Raw genomic sequence first — 21777 nt, forward strand, 5'->3', positions numbered from 1 at the left:
AATTTTATAATTTAAAATAGAAAATAGAAAAGAAAAAAACAAAATAGAAGAAAAAAATTATCAGGTGCACAGGAGAACATGAGAAGATTCAAAATATGTAATAATAAATTTCCATTTTGAGAAAGCATATATAATAATAGAGCACATTGTATTCAGAACTATCTTTTTTTTTTGTTTCCTTGTAGGTTTTCTTTTGTTCTCTGCTGTTAATTTTTTACTTTATACTTTTCCCCCTTTTTTCCATCCCTCTCCTATCCCCAAGCAGGTTACAGTTAAGCAGAAATATTTTTGTGTTTATATACACATATATAGATTCACACATACATATATATATATATCCCATATATCTATCATTCACACAAACACACATACACACACACAAATATATATGCAGCCTATCTATCTTTCACATCAATATATCTATCTATACTCTATCATTCACACAAACATTTATCTATCTATCTATCCATCTACATATAGATAGGTATTGTTCCTTCTTTAACCCATTTCCAATATGAGTAAATTTTCAGAACTACCAGCCCTCTTCTCTTATCTAATTCCTCTGTCAGCTTTTGATCTTGCACTTCATTTGTATAGCATAATTATTTTTGCCTTTTCTTGCATGTTTTTGTTTTTTATAACATCATAGAAGCTCTACCCCAATCTTTCTTTTGGACTAAACAAATACTGACAATCTTAAAGATATAGTTTACATTTCTTTGTATAAAACATAAACAGGTTCTCTTTATTAAATTTGTTGAAACCATATATCTTATATATCAAATTTTCTATTGAGTTCAGGTTTGTTTGCAAAAAAACCCTGAAAATCTGACAATTCATTGAATGTTCATTTTTTCCCATTCAATATTATGCTTAAGTTTACTGTATATAATATTTTTGGCCACAACTCTAATTTGCTGGCTTCAAGCACTTACAAGAGGATCAAGTTCTTTGTTTGGGTATCCAGACCACAGAAGAGAACTAAAGAGAGACCTGAAACCAGAGGCACCCTTCCCTACCCTATCCCTTGATTGAAGGCGATTATACTAACAAATTGTTATTTTAAAAATAAATAAATAAATGAGCAGGTGAAGGAGAAAAAGCACTCAACCATAGAAAATTACTACATGAATAGAGAAGACCAGGGTTCATCTTCAGAGAATACTAAAGTTTAAAAAAAGTCTCTCCTATCCCAAAAAATAACATTAAATGGCTATCTGCCCTAAAAGAATTCATAGATTGTTAAGGACCATGCCTAAGTGATCATTACCCTCCCTTTTCTCTCCCCCGGAAGGGGCAGGTCAATTCTCCACAGCTGTGAATCATAAGGCTTGAAGGAGTTACAAAGTAGCCTTCACAGATGTTCCTTGTGGCTTGGGAATGAAATAAATTGGAGGCAAGAGGAAAGAAGAGAGAGGTCAGAGAATGCAACTGCTTCTCAGTCTCCTATCATCAATCATCATCATCTGCTTACATGAAGAGATCCATTCTACAGGTCTGAGTTAGACCTCCAGCAGCCACTGGAGGTCCCATATCACAATAAACACATGTTAAATATGTTCAAATATATGTTAAATCCAATATATGTATACATATTTATGCAGTTATTTTGCTGCACAAGAAAAATCAGAATTAGAAAGAAGGTAAAAATAACCTGGGAAGGAAAACAAAAATGTAAGTAAATAACAGAAAGAGTGAAAATGCTATGTTGTGGTCCACACTCAGTCCCCACAGTTCTCTCTCTGGGTATAGATGGTTCTCTTCAATAGTGATCAATTGGAACTGTTTCGAATCATTTCAATGTTGAAGAGAGCCACGTCCATCAGCACTGATCATCGTTTAGTCTTGTTTTTGCCATGTACAATGATCTCCTGGTTCTGCTCATTTCACGTCTGTTCATGTAAGTCTCTCCAGGCCTCTCTGAAATCATCCTGCTGGTCGTTTCTTACAGAAAAATAATATTCCATAACATTTATATACCATAATTTATTCAGCCATTCTCCAATCAATGGGCATCCATTCAATTTCCAGTTTCTTGCCACTATAAAAAGGGGTGCCACAAACATTTGAGCACATACAGGTCCCTTTCCCTCCTTTAAGATCTCTTTGGGATATAAGCCCAGTAGAAACACTGCTGGATCAAAGGGTATGCACAGTTTATAGCCCTTTGGGCATAGTTCCAAATTGCTCTCCAGAATGGTTGGATACATTCACAACTCTACCAACAATGCATCAGTGTCCCAGTTTTCTCACATCCCCTCTAACATTTATCATTATCTTTTCCTGTCATCTTAGCCGATCTGACAGGTGTGTAATGGCATCTGAGTTGTCTTAACTTGCATTTCTCTCATCAATAGTGACTTGGAGCACCTTTTCATGTGACTACAAATAGGTTCAATTTCTTCATCTGAAAATTGTCTGTTCATATCCTTTGACCATTTATCAATTGGAGAATGGCTTGATTTCTTATAAATTTGATTCAATTCTCTATTTATTTTGGAGATGAGGCCTTTATCAGAACCCTTGAATGTGAAAATGTTTTCCCACTTTATTTAACAATGTCTTGATCTCACATAGACCTTTTGTTAGGCCTTTCCTCATTTCAAGTTTGTGGTAAAAATTGCATTGCTCACCCATCCTGAGAATACCATCACATGAGAGTGACATTTTATAAACCCAACAGAACACCACGCTCATAGAGCTGAGACAGCTGTTCTTGTGACCATTTGAAAGGAGACGGGAAGTAGTGTGAGGGGGAGACGAAGAGAGGATGTTGGGATAAAACTGCTACTGACTGCCAGACTGCTCGGAGGCTGGAGTTCAGAGGTGGGGGGGAGAGAGCAGTTGTGTGGGGCCTTTTTTAAGATGAGAATGAGAAACTACTTTGAGATAGAAAATTCTTTTAGCAAGGGAAAGCGCCATTCAGGCAGTGAAGGGTGAGGTGGGTATATCTAAAGAGGCCCCTGGTGACGGAGCCCAGAGGACAGGTGTTTGGAAGAGAGATGAGGGCCAAGAGGAGGCTGGCCGTGGGATGAAGATGAAAGGTAAAGGTTACAAGGTCAAGATGGGGAGAGCAGCGTCTTCCCACCACTGTCACTACGTGACCAGGAGCGGGCCACTGGGTTTTAGCTTCCTCACTGCTCAACGACCTCCGAGGTCTCTTCCTGAATCTGTGATGCTAAATGAGCAAACTGAGTGAGAGCAAAGGCGAAGATCCGCGCGCGCGGAGCTTAGACAACTATAACAACGGGAAGTATCAGTTATGGCGATCCCAGCCCAGGGGCCGCCAGAGAGGCGCTGAGCCCCAGCGATAGGCGTCCTTCCTCTGCTAATCTCTCTCCGGACATTTCCCAATCCCTTTCCTTCGGGATGCCCACTTCTGTCCCGTCTTGTATGCACACGATTGCTGGTGTGGCCGCCCCCGTGAGGAGGTCGGCTTCTGGGGGCCATCAAAAGCCCATTCACCTTTGTAAAGGCAACAAGCATCTATCAAGCGCCTGCCGTGCGCCCCGCAGCGTGAGGCTGTAAGCGCCGAGGCGGAGGCCGTTTTGGCCGTTCTCCGTAATCTGCAGCGGGTAGCAGGTGCCGGGCGCACGGCAGCGCTTCTGGGAAGCTTGTGGACGTGCCCGGACTTTTCCGGAAGCGACCCCAGCCCCGCACCCCAGGCCGCAGCGCCCGCAGCCGGCAGGCAGGAGGAGCCAGGACTCGGAGGTAGGGCCCGGGCCAGAGCCAGCCCCGTCTCGGAGCGCCTGCGCGCCTGCGCGGGGGGGGGGGGAGGCGGTGTGCGCTCCATTCCTGCCCGGATCCACTGAAAACACTCTCCGGCCGGACGCCGCCTCCGGCTCGGCCCTCGCTCCCTTCCTAGTTTCTTCCCTCCCTCGTCCCCCCCTTCTCCCTCGCTTGTTCCCTCCTTTCTCGCTGGCGCGCTCCCTCCTCCCTCGCTCGCTAGTCTCGGCGCTCGGTCGGCAGCGGGAACCCGGCGGGAGCCGGGCGGGACGTCGGCGGGGACGGGAGGAGGAGGTAAGGCGCCCCCGGGCCTTTGGGGGTCTTTTCCCGGCCGAGCGGGCGCTAGGCCTCAGGCGGCGGCGGGCGGCGCGGGCCGAAGGCCGGGCCGGGGGCGGGGCGCTGCGGCCTCGGGCCGTGGCTGGCTGGTTCCCGGAGGATCCTCACTAACCCCTGCAGCCCCCTCCCCCTCCCTCGGCGGGATCGCGGCCCTGCGGGAAGTTCGGAGCAAAACTGCGGCCCTTACGCGGCCAGGTAGGCACCACCTGGGCAGGGTCCGGAGACCCCTCCTTAGTTTACCGCCCCTTATTGCCCTCTACCCCCGCCCCCAAGTTCCCGACCAGCCGTCTTCTGGCCGGCCCCTTCGGGAGGAGCGGTGATTCAAGTGAATCAGTCCTTATCGCCTTGACCTCTCCATCCCCCACCTCTCCTATCCTTCGCTGTGTCTAAATCTCAGTGACTTGGCATTCATCAAGGATTTCAAGATGTGTGGACTTGGATGGGGCAAAAATATCTTGTTTTCCATGTAACTCACTGTGTTTTATGCATGAAAAAAATTTCATTATCCCTATAAGGAGCCAAAGGTTTCACTAGACAGTCAGACGTGTCCGTATCACAAAAAAGGTCAAAACATTTTGTGGTAGATCACATAGAAAATGTTCCCGCAGCTTATTTAAAAACAAACAAATAAATCATTATCTGTGACAAAAACGGCAATCATTCCCAGAGCATGAATTAGATTTTTGAGGAGAGACTTGTGTTTTCCCAGCTCTTTAGCACTGTGCCTGGCTTGCCTGCACATATGTGCTTGTTGATTGAACCCTACATACCCTTTCCTCTCTCTCTTAGCTTAGGAGCAAAGTTTAATCGCAAGATCTATATAAAATATTCTTGTACTTTTTTTTTTTTTTTTAAAGGATGTTTTACAAGTATTAGTGGTTTGAGAGGGAGACCCATCCTTCAAGTAAGGAGGCAGAATTTTCATTTGTTGCTTTGGGAATGTCTTATTTTATGGCAACATCTTTTTACGTGATGCATATAAGGCAGAAATGATGTTGAACTAAGGGAGTCTGGAAAGTTAAATAAAATATTTTTCAACACTCGAACTTTTTTTTTTTTTTTTTTTAAGTGTGAGAAATATATACATGGCATCATTCACAGCCGAGTTTGTTGTGTGATTGTGTGATAGAGCAAAGATTTGGAGTCTGGGTTTAAATCCCTGCTCTGCTGCTTAACTATATGACTTTGCATAACAAATCAGTTCACCTTTCTGGACTTTAGCATGCTTATCTGTAAAATGAGAGGCATGGACTAGATGATTGAAATCCTGTGATTCCAAAAGCTTGAAGTCTTGGTATTTAAGACTCTCAGCCCAAGTGGTTACATCTGTCCTATTTATCTAATCTTATCTATTCTGGTTTTTCCTGGCGGAGAAGGCACTATGAGAAAGGGCATGGAATTGAGAATAAGGATGATATGTAAATGATTACATTAAAAAAAAAAAAAGCTATTCTAAGTGGTGCAAATAATATTTGATGGGTGCAGGGAGTAGTAGTCTAGACCATTCTGTTGTATGTCTGAGACTTTTTACTCTTATTCTTTAGACAAGGTAGCAAGGTTTTGGACAGGCCATGGTTGGATTTGGTGACATGGATATAGGAAAGTTAATATAACAGTGAAAATGGATTGAACTAGAAAGAAACTTGAAGTTTAAGTTTGAGGTTGTATCCTTTATTCCAGCTATTTCTTAGAAGAGCCTTTGTTTTTTATTTTCCTTTTTATTTAGTTTTTTTAAAAAATTAAAGCTTTTTATTTTCAAAACATACGCATGGATAATTTTTCAACATTGACCCTTGCAAAACCTTGTATTCCAAATTTTTCCAATCTTCTCCCTACCCCTCCAGATGGCAAGTAATCCAATATATGTTAAATATGTTAAAAATATATGCTAAATCCAATATATGTATACATATTTATACAATTATCTTGCTGCATGACAAAAATTAGATCAAAGAGGGAAAAAAATGAAAAAGAAAACAAAATGGAAACATAACAAAAAGAGTGAAAATGCTATGTTGTGATTGATCCAACCTCAGTTCCCACAGGCCTCTCTCTGGGTGTAGATGGCTCTCTTCCTCACAAGATCATTGGAAATGGCCTCAATCATCTCTTGTTGCAAAGAGCCACATCCATCAGAATTGATCATCATATAATTTTGTTGTTGCCATGTACGTTGATCTCCTGATTCTGTTCACTTCACTTAGCATCAGTTCATGTAAGTCTCTCCAGGCCTTTCTGACATCATCCTGCTCATTATTTCTTACAGAAGAGTAATCCATAACATTCATATACCACAATTTATTCAGCCATTCTCCAATTGATGGGCATCCATTCAGTTTCCAGTTTCTTGCCACTACAAAAAGGGCTGCCACAAACATTTTTGCACACATGGTTCCCTTTCCCTCCTATATGATCTCTTTGGGATATAATCTCAGTAGAAACACTGCTGGATCAAAGGAGTCTGTTTTTAAATTCAGGCTGTTTCAACCAATCCTTGCAAATTTTCTGATATTTATTTCTCTTTTCCTTATCCTTACTTAGTATAGTATCTTGGTGAATTTTCTTTTTTTTCTCTTTTTGTGTGGATTTATTTAGTATTATGCTGAGCCTTTCTGCTCTCGATCAGTGACTTTGATGAAAATATAGATGACAAGCTTATAAAACTATTGACACAAACTTGGGAATAGCTCATTTGTGGTATTATGTCAGTATACACAAAGATCTGAATAAGCTAATCATAGACCAGATCTAATTAGACAAAATATATTGTAATAGGATGTAAAATCCAATACTTAGTTTAAAAATCATTTTCACAAATAGAGGATGTATAATGTAGTGGATAATAGTTCATATTATTAGAAACCCAGTGGTTTTAGTGCATTCTTCATTTCTTTGAAGGCTTCCATGTCCTTGCACAGTGGTCTTCCACATTTGGAATGTATGTCCTCTCCTCTGCTTTGTGGAAATCTCACCTTTCCACTGATTTTTCTCTCTGCTTATCCACCTTCTTAATCCTTTTCTATTTTATTCTACTGAAACTGCCTTTTCACTCCCCATTCTCGTAAACTCTCTGCTGCTTTTGACACTGTTGATCAGTCTCTTCTTGATGCTCTTTTTTCTCTAGGTTTTTTAGACACCACTCACTTCTAGTTTTCCTGTTTGCCTGCTTCTCCTCTGACTTCTTGGCTCGATCCTCTTCCAGATAAGAGCCTTTAACCATAGGTATCTCTCAGAGTTCTGTCCTGGGCTCTCTTCTCAAATTCCTATGTACTACTTAGTGATCCCATCACTGAACCACTGGGAAGTCTTTCGTAGTTGGTCATTGCATTTTCTTGCTGCTGTTGTATAAAATGTATTCTTGGTTTTATTTGTTTCCCTCAGTAATATAATAAACTTTTAATATATACTTAATGGTTGAATTTTTTTAAAATGTTATGTCCTTTACATGATATATTCTATAGTTTTATAGAGAAGTTTTGTAATAGCACATTAAAACAATTGGACTATATATATTCAGAATTCATAGTAATGTCAGACAGACATAAGAAGATTAGAACGAATTCTGGAGATTAAAGTACACATTTTCAAGAAATTAAGTAAAAATGATACCTCACAGTTTTAAAAGGGACCTTTTGGGTAACTTTACATTTCTGGAAATAACAGAATACCAGGAAGTAAACAGAAAAATATGGTAATCAACCAAAATAAATTTGATCAAGCTCTTTTACTAGGTCCTGAAATTTCATTGGTGTGGGAAGCTCTCACTAAGCTTATGTTTCTTCTCATTTTGCACATAATTCTTTTAAGTTTAGTTATATTTTCTTATTCCACGTTTATTAGAATAGCATCAAAAGGGATAGAGACTGTTTCAATTAACTTGTAATGAGAGAAGGAAATGCTAGACATAAAAACTGAAAAAAGGAAAGGATTGTGGTAAAAGTTATTTTGTGGAGGGATAAATAATTCGATAAATATTAAATGCTTCTCCTGGGTAAGGTACTTCTAAGTACAAGGAAAACAAAGAAAGATACTTTTGTAAAATAGGGATAATGATTATTGTACTACCTACCTGATTGGGTTGATGTAGGGAAGGTGCTCTGTAAATCTAAAATATTAAATTGGATTATTACTACTACAGTTAATATTTAATTGGTATTAAAAGGGATAGTGTAATAAAAGCAAAAAAGAGGCATGGTCACTATATTGCTAGAAATTTGAAGGAAGTGGAATTTTAAGCTGCTAGATGGGGGGCAGCTTCCTAGAGGAAGTAATGTCTAGATAGAAGGCAGGGCTTCAGCATCTGGATATAAGAGTTTTGGGGGAGTCCTTTCTAGGCATTAAAAGAGACCTAGTTCAGGGCAGGTTTTAGCCTCAGAGGCTAAAAAAATTAAAATTAGGAGGTTGAACTAGATAGTTTTGAAGATCCTTTTCAGAAGAGTGATCCTTTGACCCCTGATTGGTATACCCAAGAGTGGTATTATCAGGTCAAAAAGTATGACAGTTTGTAAACTTTTAAATGTAATTCCAAATTATTTTCTAGAACAGTTAGACAAATTCACATTTCCATCCCAAGTGAATAAATGTGTCTGTGATAATTTTTTAAAATTATCTTTACTAATTTCTGGGTGCCATGTAAACCCGGGTTATTTTTATTGGCATTTCTCATTCTTAACTTATTTGAAGCTTTTTTACTTGGTTATTGATAATTTTGCATTTCTTTTTTTAAAACCAATTTTCTGTTGGGAAATGGCTTTTGCTTTTCTATATTTGTATCATTAAACTATAGATCTTGTATGTCAAGCATTTATTAGCGAGATTTGAAGCAGAGGTTTCACAGTTTTTTCTCAAGAGTTTTTATTCCGATTGTAGTTGAATTTTTTGAAAGTAAAAACTTTAAACCATTTAACAGAAACAGGCATAGTTTAAATGTGCTAATTATAAAAGGTTCTTATTTACTAGTGACACAAAAGTGGTATAATGCTTAGTTTGTCTTAGAGGTAAGAAGACTTGTATTTAAGTCCTGTCTCTGACACAGTATTGGCAATATGATCTTGGGCATTTCACAACTCGGGCAGTTTCTTTAGATAGTTCTAAGATCAAAAGCTATAATGAAGGTGCCTGTTTCATTGGTAAAGGTAGTTTCTTCATTTGGGAGTTTTTAAAAAAATGACAATAAAATCACCGGTCTTCCTCTTGTCCCTATTCTTAAATATCACATTTGTCATCTAAACTTGCAAACAGAAGAAATTAAATTTCTTGAAAACACCTGACAATTTGACTCTAAATGATTTATTCTAAACTAGCAAGATTTGAACCTTATGGTTCATTTGACAGATTATTGTGGAAATTTTTAATCCTTTATACTGCTCATTTTGACAGACAAATACTACTCCTTCCTAGTTCTTTTTAGCAATTTACAATTTTGATTACAATATAAAATTTGTAGTTTTTTTTACATATGGAGGATATTTCTCAAAAAAATCATTGTTGTGTTAAATGGTAATTTTGCCTGGTAAAGGTATTTTGACTGTGATATTTTGTAAGTCACAAATATATATATATATATATATATATATTTATTTTTCTATAAATAAAACAACAATAGTAATGTTTTTTCTCATTGTTATTCTATCTTAATAGAAAGACAGGTGTGGTATATAGTAGAAAGTGTTTAGAAATCAGAATGCCTTAGTTCAAAGCTCAGAATTGAAACTTAATTTCTTTATCACTATGATCAAGTCCCTTAAACTTGCCTCATCTGTAAAAAGGAGGTAATAGTAATGTTTCTCCCATTCGATTGTGAGCTCCTTGAGAACAGAGACCATCTTGCCTTTCTTTGTGTTCATAATGCCTAGCCACATAGTAGGTGCTTAATGTTTCTTGATTGGTGTAAGGAAAATGCATTGTAAACATTAGAACTCTCCGTTAATATATTTTTATTTTTGAATATGTTTGGCAAAGAATCATAGTAGGTTAAGTATGGCTAGGAAGTGAGAGATCTGGATTCTAATTCCAGTTTTATGTGACTTTAGTTGTCATTTAACTTTTCTATATTTTTTTCCCTTTGCTAGGAATTGGGAAATTTTACTTTTTTTTTTTTCTAAACTAACTCTCAGGGTAATTGTGAAGATTAAATGAAATAGAGTTGACACTAGCTTTGAAAAATAACAACCACCCTATAGAATACTGTTAAGTTCAGAGGGATGTGAGTAATTCATATCTTTTCCTTTCTAAGCTCTCCCGACTTTGAATTTTCTTTACCTTGCCATGTAGTCTCCTCACATTGGAATTATATCCTGCCTCTGGTTTTCTCCCACTCACTGCAAGTACATTGTGGCCTTACAGTATCTTCTGATTGATCTTAAAAAAAAAAAAAAAAAAAATGGATTGGCCAACTACCAGTCCTTTCTGGGCTCCATTGCTGGCTCTCTTGGCTTTCTCCACTATGTTCCTCCATCGGTACCTTTTTAATCCTTCCCTCCCACCCTTTTTTCAGTTTTCTTTTATATGTTCTACTGTTAGAATATAAAGTACTTGAGTTCAGGTTCCTCCCCCTCTTATACTTGGCTTTCAACATGTAGTAATATGAAGTTACTTATATGCTTGCGGGCTTCCTTGACTAGCACTTTCAAATTAAACTTGACAGAAATTCTTGTCAAAAATTTTTTTGGGGGGAGGGGATTGGTTTGGACCCATGATTTGATTGCTGTGAATTCTTACTTTGTAGAAATGGCTTGCTTCAATGCATGTTGGCAACTTGCTTATAATTTATATTTGTTTTCTAGGAGAAGGAGAAAGGTAATAAGCATTTATTACCTAATGTGTACTAAGCCAAACGCTTTACAAGTATAATCTCATATAATCCTCCCAATAACCTAGGGATGTATGTGTTATTACTATTCTCTTCACAGGAAGGAGGAAACTGAGGAAGATACATTAAGTGACTTGCCCAAAGTCATACAGTCCTAAGTGTCTGAGGCTGGATTTAAATTCAGGACTTCTTGCCTCCAGTCTAATTATTTGGAGCACAGAGAGGCTTTAGGGTCATGTTAAGGGCAAGACTTGAACTTTTGCCATCCTGTTGGCAGGATAGCCCACTATCTGCTATTTAGTATTCCTTCTCATGATGTATTTCCTACTACTTTATTATGTACTGCTATTGAATATTTGTTAAATTTTGTTGTACTTATGCCAGTTGTTTGACAGTGATTCATTATAATGTCCTTTTTTGTTTTTATTTTTTGCATTTAATAGTATTTTACTTTTTTCTAATTACATGTTAAGATGGTTTTCAACATTCATTTCGTAAGTTTTTAAGTTTTAGGATTTTTTTCCTTTCCCTCTCCCTTTCCCAAGACAGCAACAAATCTGGTATAGTTATATGATGTCCTTTTTTTTTTTTTCCTTTTTTTCTAAAGCAATTGGGGTTAAGTGATTTGTCTAGGGTCACACAGCTAGGAAGTGTTAAATGTTTGAGATCTGATTTGAATTCAGGTCCTCCTGACTTCAGGGCTGGTACTCTATCCACTATGTCACCTAGTTGCCCCTATAATGTCCTTTTTAAAAATGAAGTGTCATTCATTTTTTTAGATGAGATCTGAGATAATAGAAGATGAAACAATTTGTTATAGATTTCACAAAAGGTCATTGGTAAAATCAGAATAGAATTGAAGAAGATGAAGTTTTAAATACAGGCAGAGTGATAGAATGGCTTCAAAGCCAGGAAGAATTTGGTTCAAATCATTCCCCTGATATATTCTAGCTCTGTGACCAAGACCTAATCATTTAACTCTCTGTCTACTTAAGATAGATCTGAAAAATTCTAAATTATAGATAAGTTGCTTAGCATTATTGGTGGAAGGAGTTTCCATACCTGAGTTTTCATATAAAAGATATCATCAGCTCTTACCTAAAAAATAAAACATTGCTTTTTTTTTTTTTTTTTTTTTTTTTTTTTTTTAATAATAGCCTTATATTTTCAAAATGCATGCAAAGATAGTCTATGACATTCAGGCTTGCAAAATTTTGCACCAAATTTTTCTCCCTCCCTTCTCCCAGTTCCTCCCCTATAGTAAATATGTAAAACATATTACTTTGACCAAAAACATACAACAAAAATACATAAAATTTACCTTTGCTATGGATGTTATACATGATATTAATACAACGGAAGAATGGAAGAAACATTTTTATTTTATGACAAATATGTTTCACAAAAGTGCTACTCTAGTGATATTTTATGCTGTAGAGATAATGTTAGGTTGTTGAAGTCTCTGCATTGTGATATAAGCTCTGGCAGCAAGTACATTCCTGGGGTCTGTCTCTTGTCTGAGGAATGGTTTAGCCAAGTATGGAGAGTTTTATCAGTAGTAGGTTGGGCTAGAAGTGATGAATTCTTCAGTCATAAAAATGATGAAAATTAAAAAATGGCTTTTAATCTAATCTGCCCTCCTTTGCCATGCTAGTATCTGAGTGGTGAATATCAATATTATATCTTCTGCATTGTTATGTACAAGCTGTCTTCTATTCTTGAGATATATTGTTTCCTTACCTAGACTTCTCAGCTCAATTGCCACATTCTAGACCCAGCTCAATTGCCACCTTCTCTGATCACTTTAGCTATCACTTTAGCTATATATTTTCCACTCTTAGATATTCTTAAAGTATCTATTTCTTTTTGGTCCCCTTAAGTCCCTATCTTGTATTATATATAGCTATGCATTTATAGCAAGTAACATTGGTGAGCCAAGGAACTGTTTTTTTCTGTGTCATTGTATCTCTCCCTCCTCCTAATACTAAGTTTTGTACATATTCACCAAGTACGTTTTAAATATTTGTTGAATCTAATTAAAAGTGGAATAGAGGACACTAGGAGTCACTCAGTTTTTAGATCTCTTACAAATGTTAAAAGTTTACTGTTTGCACCCTAGGTATGAGATCCTTATTTAATGATGATTAAATTAATACATTACTGAAGGAATTGAACTACTTCCCTATTGATATTCTTCCTCTGAAGGGAACTAGGTGGCACAGTTGATGGAGTGCTGGTCCTGGGAACAGGAAGATCTGAATTTAAATATACTTCAGATACTTAATTAGCTGTTTGACCATAGGCTAATCATTTAACCTTTGTCTTTTTTAGTTTCTTCATTTATGAAAAGAGGATAACAATACCTACCTCTCTAAATCACTCTGAGGACCAAATGAGATAATTTTTAAAGCTCTTAATAAATGATAAGCACTTAATAAATGTTTATAGCTTTCCTTCCTCTAAATGAAATTAGAAAATGTACAGAAGGAAGAGGCAAATAAATGGAAAAATAAATTTATCTGTCCCCGAAGAAGCATATAAAAGAGTTTGTAGAATCGGCCTCGTTGTGGGACCAGAGACAAAAAGTCTTTAATTTGTGGGGTACTTGGTCATCTTACTTTGCTGTATCATGGTAAATATAGAAAAGGAAACCACAATGAAGATATTTGTATCCAATTTAACTAACTTGTGAGTCAGCATCTGTTTTAAAATGTGAAAAAGTAGAGATTAGGTCCCTTGTATCTTTAAGTCCATTATCCTAAGAAGAATTTCAGATGATTCTTCAAAACAAGTTTAATATGTAAACCTTTTTACTTGGTAACTTCGGTGTAAAAGTTGGAAAAAGGGAAGACAATGACTATTGTGTTGGAAAAAAAGGTCAGTCAATTGATTAGAATTTATTAAAGTGCCTGTCATGTGCCAGGCACTGCTAAGTCCTAGGATTCAAAGAAAGGCAAAAATAGTCCTTTCTATTAAAAGAATTCTATAGTTTTATGGGAGAGAAAACATGCAAACAGGTGTGTGCAAACAAGATATCTGCAGAATAAGTTGAAGATAATCTTAGAGGGAAGTCATAAAGGTTAAGTAGGATTTGGAAAGATGCGATTTTAGCTGAGAATTTAAAGAATTTTGGAGACAGAGATGAGGAGGGAGAGTATTTTAAACATGAGGGACAGCCAGTAGAAATATTCAAAGTTGGAAGCTAATATTTGGGAAAGAATAAAGAAGCCAGTGTCACTAGTGTCAGCTAGTTTGCAAATATATAAAGGAGAGAAAATAAGATAGAAGATGACTGGAAAAATAGGAAGGGACCAGGTTATAAAGGGCTTTAAAAATCAAATGGAGAATTTTGTATTTGATCTTGGAGGAAATTGGGAGCTACCAGAGTTCATTGAATAAATGGGGTGATCTAGTGTGACCTAGGTTTTAAGAAGATCATTTTGATAGATGAGTGAAAGACAGATTGGAATGGGCAAAAAATGAGAGGCAAATTCTTGTTTGCCATTAATACATTAAAACTGTTTTCACCTTTTTTGTTTGTTTTTCTTTTTCATAATTTTAGCTTTTGTTCTTATTTTTCTTTAACAAAGGGACTAATATGGAAATATGTTTAAAATGATTGTACATGTATAACCTATATCAGATTGCTTCTTGCCTTGGGGAGAGGAAGGAAAGAAGGAAGGGAGGGAGAAATACATTTGAAACTGAAAATCTTATTAAAAAATGAATGTTGAAAACTATCTTTACATGTAGTTAGAAAAATAAAATATTAGTGAATTCATTAATACATTTAAAAAAGTTTTATTCTTTCTTTTTGTTTTTTTTCTATCATTTCTGAGTATTAAATCTTTTCTTGGGGGCAGCTAGGTGGCGCAGTGGATAGAGCACTGAATTCAGGAGGATCTGAGTTCAAATGTGATTCAAACCCGGTCTCAGACACAACACTTCCTAGCTGTGTTACCCGGGCAAATTATTTAACCCCAATTGCCTTAGCAACAAAAAAAGAAAGAAAGAAAGTCTTTTCTTGAAAGTAAGAAAACCAGTACAATCAATTAGTCTAAATCAATTAGATCATATCTGATAAAGTTTGCAGAATTTTGCTCTAATGGGTTCTTTTTGGAAAAGGGGAAGTAAGTTTCATTATCATTTATACTTCCTTTAGGAAGGAGGTAGGAAGACACTGGACATGGTGACAACATCATCAAAAAATTATCTTTATTTTTAAAAAGACTATTTGGTTATCAATACAAGAATAATTTTAGAATTATCTTGTTTTCATTTTATCACAACATTAACTAGTTAGGGCAAAGGTCAAAGCTAGGATATACTATTTCAAATATGGTCTGTGAAAAATGAGAAATGATTAGGAGTAGACCTTTATTAATTATTTTGAGAAGTTTAACTGTGGTAAAACAGTTGCTACAATGAAACAGAGCCAAGAAACAACTTCAGAAAGTAGACATTTGTCATTTCCTTGACAAGTTGAAAGATACGGTAATAAAAAACAATCTTGATTTCAACAACTGCATTTGCAGACATTATGGCATATGATGATGGAAGGTTATAAGCAGCATTACTTTATAAAATAGCACAACACCTTGTAAAGGAAGTGCCAGGAAACAAGCCTGCCAAAAAACTTAACATAAGATCCAACTAAGGCCTATCTTCCTAAGAGCTTCTATGAGCTAACCTGGACTTTTTGTTGGTTGTTATTATTTGTTATAAGTAATGCTTTTAGGAATATTTTTTTCTCTAACTTCCTGAATAAATGGGTGGGTGTAGTATTTAATCCCATTAGTAAAATCATTTGGTAAAAAGGTAAATTAATTTTCTTAATATTTAGCATATAATTCCTTTTTTAAAAAAATTGCATCAATTTAATACTCCACCAGCAGCATATTTGCTAGCTTCTTTTATTATACCCCTATGCCAGTATAACATTTTGTTATCTATTATTCATACCTTTTTGGTGTTAGGAGGCAATCTTTGCATTTTATTATTATTATTATTATTAGGGATTTGGAACATTTATCTTGTAGATATTGATAATTTGCATTTCTTTTCAAGAATTGTTTATTAATATTAATACTGATATATAATACCAATAAATAATATAAATTATTAAACAATATAAACAATATGTAATAAAATGTGATAATGTTAATATATTAATATTAATAAAATTAATATTCTTGAGCCACTTAATTATTGGAGAATGGCTCTTAGACTTATACATGTGTGTCAATTTGCTTATAAATGGCTTATTGTACTACAATACCAAAATTTTTTACTATAAAACTAATCTATTTTATTTTTTATTTCTTCTAAGACATAACTGGTTTGGAAGTTAGAGCTGTATCTCAAGGGGAATGTGATAAGAGTGTTGTCCTCTATTTTTGAAAGCAAATTATGTAGCATTGGGATTATTAATTATTGAAATGCTTGATAAAATTAATTGGTAAATCAGTTTGATAGTGATTTTAGTGTGGCAGTTAATGAACTTCTGATATATATATCTATATATCTATAGATATATATATCAATTTATCAAAATTATCTGTTTCAAGCATTTTGCATTTTTGTAGGTATTCATTCCTTTTTTATTCAGTTTTTTTTTTTTTTTTTTTTTTACATAGCCTTATATGTAATATATTTAAATAAAGTTCTTTTTTCTTAAATTGTAATTTTGGCTTTCTCATTTCTGATTTTGGACCAGTCTCCCATCTTTTTTGTTAATCTGGTCCCCTATCCCCTACAGTTTTAATTTCTAGGTTTCCCTGACTTGTTTGTACTTCCTGAGCTGGAAAGTTTCTTCTGAGAGCTGTGTGTTTAAGTCCGTGAGCTATTGGCTGTCTTTTTGCATATCATTAAGCTGGCAAAATGTACTTATTCTGGTTTCTATTTGAATTCCTTGATCATTTCTTGATCGAGTGGTCTTGATGGAATAGTAATAAGGAAGCTAGGCTGGTCCCAAACAGTTGTGTACCCAAGATAAAACAGATAAAAATTGCTGCCTTGGGTTTAAATATCATTTCTTCAAAAAATTTGTTCTTGAGTCAATAATTGACAATATATTTGTGTTTCTATCAATACTACTGATAGTTTTTTTTTTTTTTTTTTAGCATTAGTATCCAATTATATAATCTTTCATTTAATAGCATATTGCCAGTACTTATGTCGGTTTCTGATAATAAGACTTAGACTTACAACAAAAGCAAAAAGTATGCCTTTTATTCTAGTACTGATCAGAAGTCTCCATCATCATCATCATCTTGTTGATGAGACCAAAGAACAACAGGAAAGCTTTACAGGATAATTCTCTACATCAGACCACATTTTCATAGCCATACAGTATACAGAGATGTATAGAACACAAAGTTCTGCAACTTATTTTTTGTTGGTTATTACAAATAAAAGAAAATTTATTTGTGTTAAAGTGTTGAAATCTTTCTTCCAACAAAGTATGCCATAACATATGTTAAACTCATTTAAATTCTTTGATAAATGAAATCTATCAATTTTTATTTGAATTATGAAAATTAATTGAAGTGGTAAATTAATCCAATCATTCTGGAGAACAATTTGGAACTATGTCCAAAATCTGGAATCCTTTGTTGCAACAATATTTTTACTAGGTCAGTGTCTCAAGGAAATTTTTAAAAAGGAAAAGAAAACTATATGTATGTAAATATTAATAATAGCTTTTTGTGGTGCCAAAGAATGGGGACCTACGGGGAAGTGTTGAAGTGAGCAGGAGCAGGAGATTGTATATGGTAACCGCAATATTATGGTAATCAACTGTGAAAGACTTAGTTAATCAGTATGATGATCCAAGACAATTCCAAAGGAGTCATGATAAAAAATGCTATCTACCTCCAGAAAGGGAACTGAGTATAGAAGCCTTTGCTTCTTATTTTCACTTTCTTTTATTTTTCTTGTGTTTTTTTTCCCAACATGACTAATATGGAAGTAGTTTGCATGATTTTACATATATAATTGGGTGTTATATTGTGTTTGCTTTGTTAGTGGCTGGCAGAAAGAGAAAGAATTTGGAACTGAAAATTAAAAAAAAAATTTTTCAAACCCTGATTTGTTGCCGAAAAAGAAAAAGAAAAAAAAAGAATGTAGACTATTTGAGGGCAGGGATTGTTTTTGAATTTTTTTTTTTTTTTTTGCAAACCCAGGATTTAGCATAGTATCAGGCTTATAATAACATTGTAATAAACATTTAATGTCATGGATTAAAAAAAAGACATACAACAAATACATTCTTGTCATAGATATTCATTAATGTTACATATTCCTTTTTTAGTGCAATATCTGGCACATAGTACATAATTAATAAATGCCTGTTAACTGGTTGACTAGTCAGCTTTAGTTCCATATACTATTATCACAATATCCCAATAGGGGTAATGATGTAAATATAAGAGATCATATACTTTTAAAAAGTAGAATGGAAGAGGAGATATGATTCATAATTATGACTGGAAGAAAATTCTTAACCAGCAAGAGATATTAGGGTATCATAGAAGAAAAGATGAAAAATTGAAGAACTTTTGGATAAGCAAAATCATTGCAGTTATAAAGGAAACAATTGAGGTAAAAATGTTGCACAGATTTCTCTGGTAAAGACATGACACCCAAAGTATATAGTTGTTGATACAAATATGTAAAAGCAAGAGTTCTTTAACAGAAAATTGTTCAAAATATGTGAAGTTAATTTTCAAATGAAAAATGCAACCTATCAACAACCATGTGAAAAAGATGCTCCGGGTATTACTAGTAAGAGAAATGCACACTAAAACATCTGAGGTTCTACTGTGCAAGTATTAAATCAGCAAAGATGACAAAAGAGGAAAATGGACAATTGTTGGAGGAGAAATTAGTCACTAATATTACACTGTTAATGAAGTTGCTAATTGAACCCTTCTGTAAATAATTTGGAACTATATCCCAAAAGTGACTGAATTATCCATCTGCTTTGACACAGCATCACAATTACTAGTTTGAGTTGAGCTCTGCTCATCCATTGGTGGGAACACACTGTGCCAAGCCCTGGAACTGCTACTCAGAACTGCATACAGAAAATAAGAGTTGTAATCATTTCCAGCTTCATCCAGTGCTAGCAAAGGACCCCCTATAATCTCTTTCTAACCAATTTTCTGATGCTCTTAAAATTCCTGAATTGAGAGCTGCAGAAGTTACTGCTGCTGGTGCCACTATCACAAAATCTCCAAGGTCCACCAATAATGCACTGCTACGATCTGGGTCAGTTTCTACCTCAGTGTCACAGATCTCTCCTGCCAACTTCCTACGTTTTTTTGATTGAAAAGATGTCTCATTATGTTCTTTTTGCCTCCTCTACTGATCTAAACTTTGATTTGAGGTGTAATTTTAAAGTTATTTGGAGAGATTTTGGGAGAGTTCTACAAAGATTTCAAAGACTGAGGGAATAGACATATCTGTGTATCTTTTTCTTTTTTTAATTAATTTTTAAAGTTTATTATTTTATTTTTCCATTTATATATAAAGGTAGTTTTTAACATACATTTTTGTAAGATTCTGAGTTGCAGATTTTTTTCTCCCTTTTTCTTTTACTTCCCCTCTCCCCAAGACAGCAAGCAGTCTGATACAGGTTATACATGTACAATACTTTTAAATATATTTCCATATTAGTCATGCTGTGAAAGAAAAATCAGAACAAAAGGGAAAAACCATGAGAATGAAAAAGCAAAAGGGAAAAAAAGGGTGAAAATAATGTATTTTGATCCACATTCAATCTCTATAGTTATCTAGATGTGGATGGCATATTTTATCCCAAATCTATTGCAGTTGTCTTGAATTGGTAAATTGCTGAGAAGAGCTCTAAGTCTGTCATAGTTGATCATTACACAATCCTGCTGTTACTGTGTAAATTCTTCAGGTTCTTCTCACTTTACTCAGCATTAGTTCATGTAACTCTTCCTAGGCTTTTCTGAAATCTACCTACTCATCATTTCTTACAGACTACTGTGTCTTTTATGTACCTAATCCACTGATCTACTACTCTGTTTCTTAGCCAATGCCAAATGATTTTGATAACTTCCACTTTATAATACAGCTAGGCCACTTTCCTTTGCTTTGTTGTTGTTAATTCCCTTGACATTCTTGATCTTTTATTCTTCCACATGAATTTTGTCATTTTTTTCCTTACCTCCGTAAAATTTTTTTTTGGCAGTTTGATAATGCACGGAATAAATAGATTAATGTGGGTGCAGCTGTCATTTTTATTATATTAGCCCAGCCTACCTATGAGCAGTTATTTTTCCACTTGTTTAGAGCTGACTTTATTTGTGTGAAAAGTGTTTTCTAATTGTGTTCATAAAGTTCCTAGATTTGTCTTGGCAGGTAGACTCTCAAATATTTTATATTGTTTACAATTCATTTAAATAGAATTTCTCCATCTCTTGTTGCTGAGCTTTGTTGCTAATATATAGAAATCCTGATGTTATATGTGGATTTATTTTACTATTATATACCATTATATCATCTGCAAAGAGTGATAGTTTTACTTCCTCATCGCTTACTCTAATTTCTTCAGTTCTTTTTCTTATTGCTAAAGCTGACATTTCTAATATGCATTGAATAATAGTGGTGATAATGGGTATCCTTATTTCACCCCTAATCTTATTGGGAATGCTTCTAGCTTATCCCCATGACATATAATGTTTGCTGATGATTTTAGATAAGTGCTATTTATCATTTTAAAGAAAATGCTATTTATTCCTATGCTTTTTAGTGTTTTTATTAGGAACAGTTGCTGTATTGTCAAATTCTTTTTTGGTATCTGTTGAGAAAATCATATGATTTCTACTTTGTTATTGTATGATCATTTATGTGGATAGTTTTTCTGATGTTGAACTTGTCCTACAGAAAATGACATTTATTTTGAAAGTTGGTTAATCAAAAGAGAGGGGATGGAGCTAAGATGCTGTAGAACAGGCAGCAACCCAGTTGAACTCTCCCAAAATCTCTCCAAATAACTTTAAAATTACACCTCAAATCAAAGTTTAGATCAGTAGAGGAGGCAAAAAGAACATAATGAGACATCTTTTCAATCAAAAAAACGTAGGAAGTTGGCAGGAGAGATCTGTGACACTGAGGTAGAAACTGACCCAGATCGTAGCAGTGCATTATTGGTGGACCTTGGAGATTTTGTGATAGTGGCACCAGCAGCAGTAACTTCTGCAGCTCTCAATTCAGGAATTTTAAGAGCATCAGAAAATTGGTTAGAAAGAGATTATAGGGGGTCCTTTGCTAGCACTGGATGAAGCTGGAAATGATTACAACTCTTATTTTCTGTATGCAGTTCTGAGTAGCAGTTCCAGGGCTTGGCACAGTGTGTTCCCACCAATGGATGAGCAGAGCTCAACTTTAACATAAAGTTCAAAGTCAAGATACAGGGTGGAAAAATAACTATTAAAAAGACCAAGATATAAGCTGAGAAGTTACAAGCAAAGCCTCAAAGGAAAATGTTAATTGGACCCAAATCCAACATTTCTCAAAGCATTAAAGAAAGAGATGAGTGGTAAAGGAAAAAATGGGAAAAGAAGTGAATGATGCAAGAAAATTATGAAAAGAGAATTAATGTCTCCATAAAAAAGAGATACAAAAAGATACTAAAGAAAAGAACTTAAAAATCAGAATTGGCCAAATGGTAAAAGGTACAGAGCTCTTTGTAGAAAATTATTCCTTGAGTAGTTTGGAACTATGCTCAAAAAGTTATCAAACTGTGCATACCCTTTGATCCAGCAGTGTTACTACTGGGCTTATATCCCAAAGAGATTATAAAGAAGGGAAAGGGACCTGTATGTGCATGAATGTTTGTGGCAGCCCTTTTTGTAGTGGCTAGAAACTGGAAA

At 35.3% G+C, this 21777-nt stretch overlaps 1 protein-coding gene across 2 annotated transcripts in view; it reads left to right on the forward strand.

Annotated features, from left to right (window-relative positions):
* The first annotated feature begins 3495 nt into the window (after positions 1 to 3495).
* ZFYVE16 (zinc finger FYVE-type containing 16) overlaps positions 3496 to 21777 on the forward strand; it is a 69588-nt gene continuing 51306 nt past the window's right edge. Inside the window, exon 1 of one of the 2 annotated variants that reach the window (XM_031966943.1) lies at positions 3496 to 4257. The gene's annotated coding sequence lies outside the window, so the exon portion shown is untranslated. The remainder of the gene's footprint in view (positions 4258 to 21777) is intronic. The other variant, XM_031966947.1, reaches the window with a different exon arrangement.

This window comes from Sarcophilus harrisii, chromosome 1 (genome assembly GCF_902635505.1).
Source record: "Sarcophilus harrisii chromosome 1, mSarHar1.11, whole genome shotgun sequence".
NCBI lineage: Eukaryota > Metazoa > Chordata > Mammalia > Dasyuromorphia > Dasyuridae > Sarcophilus > Sarcophilus harrisii.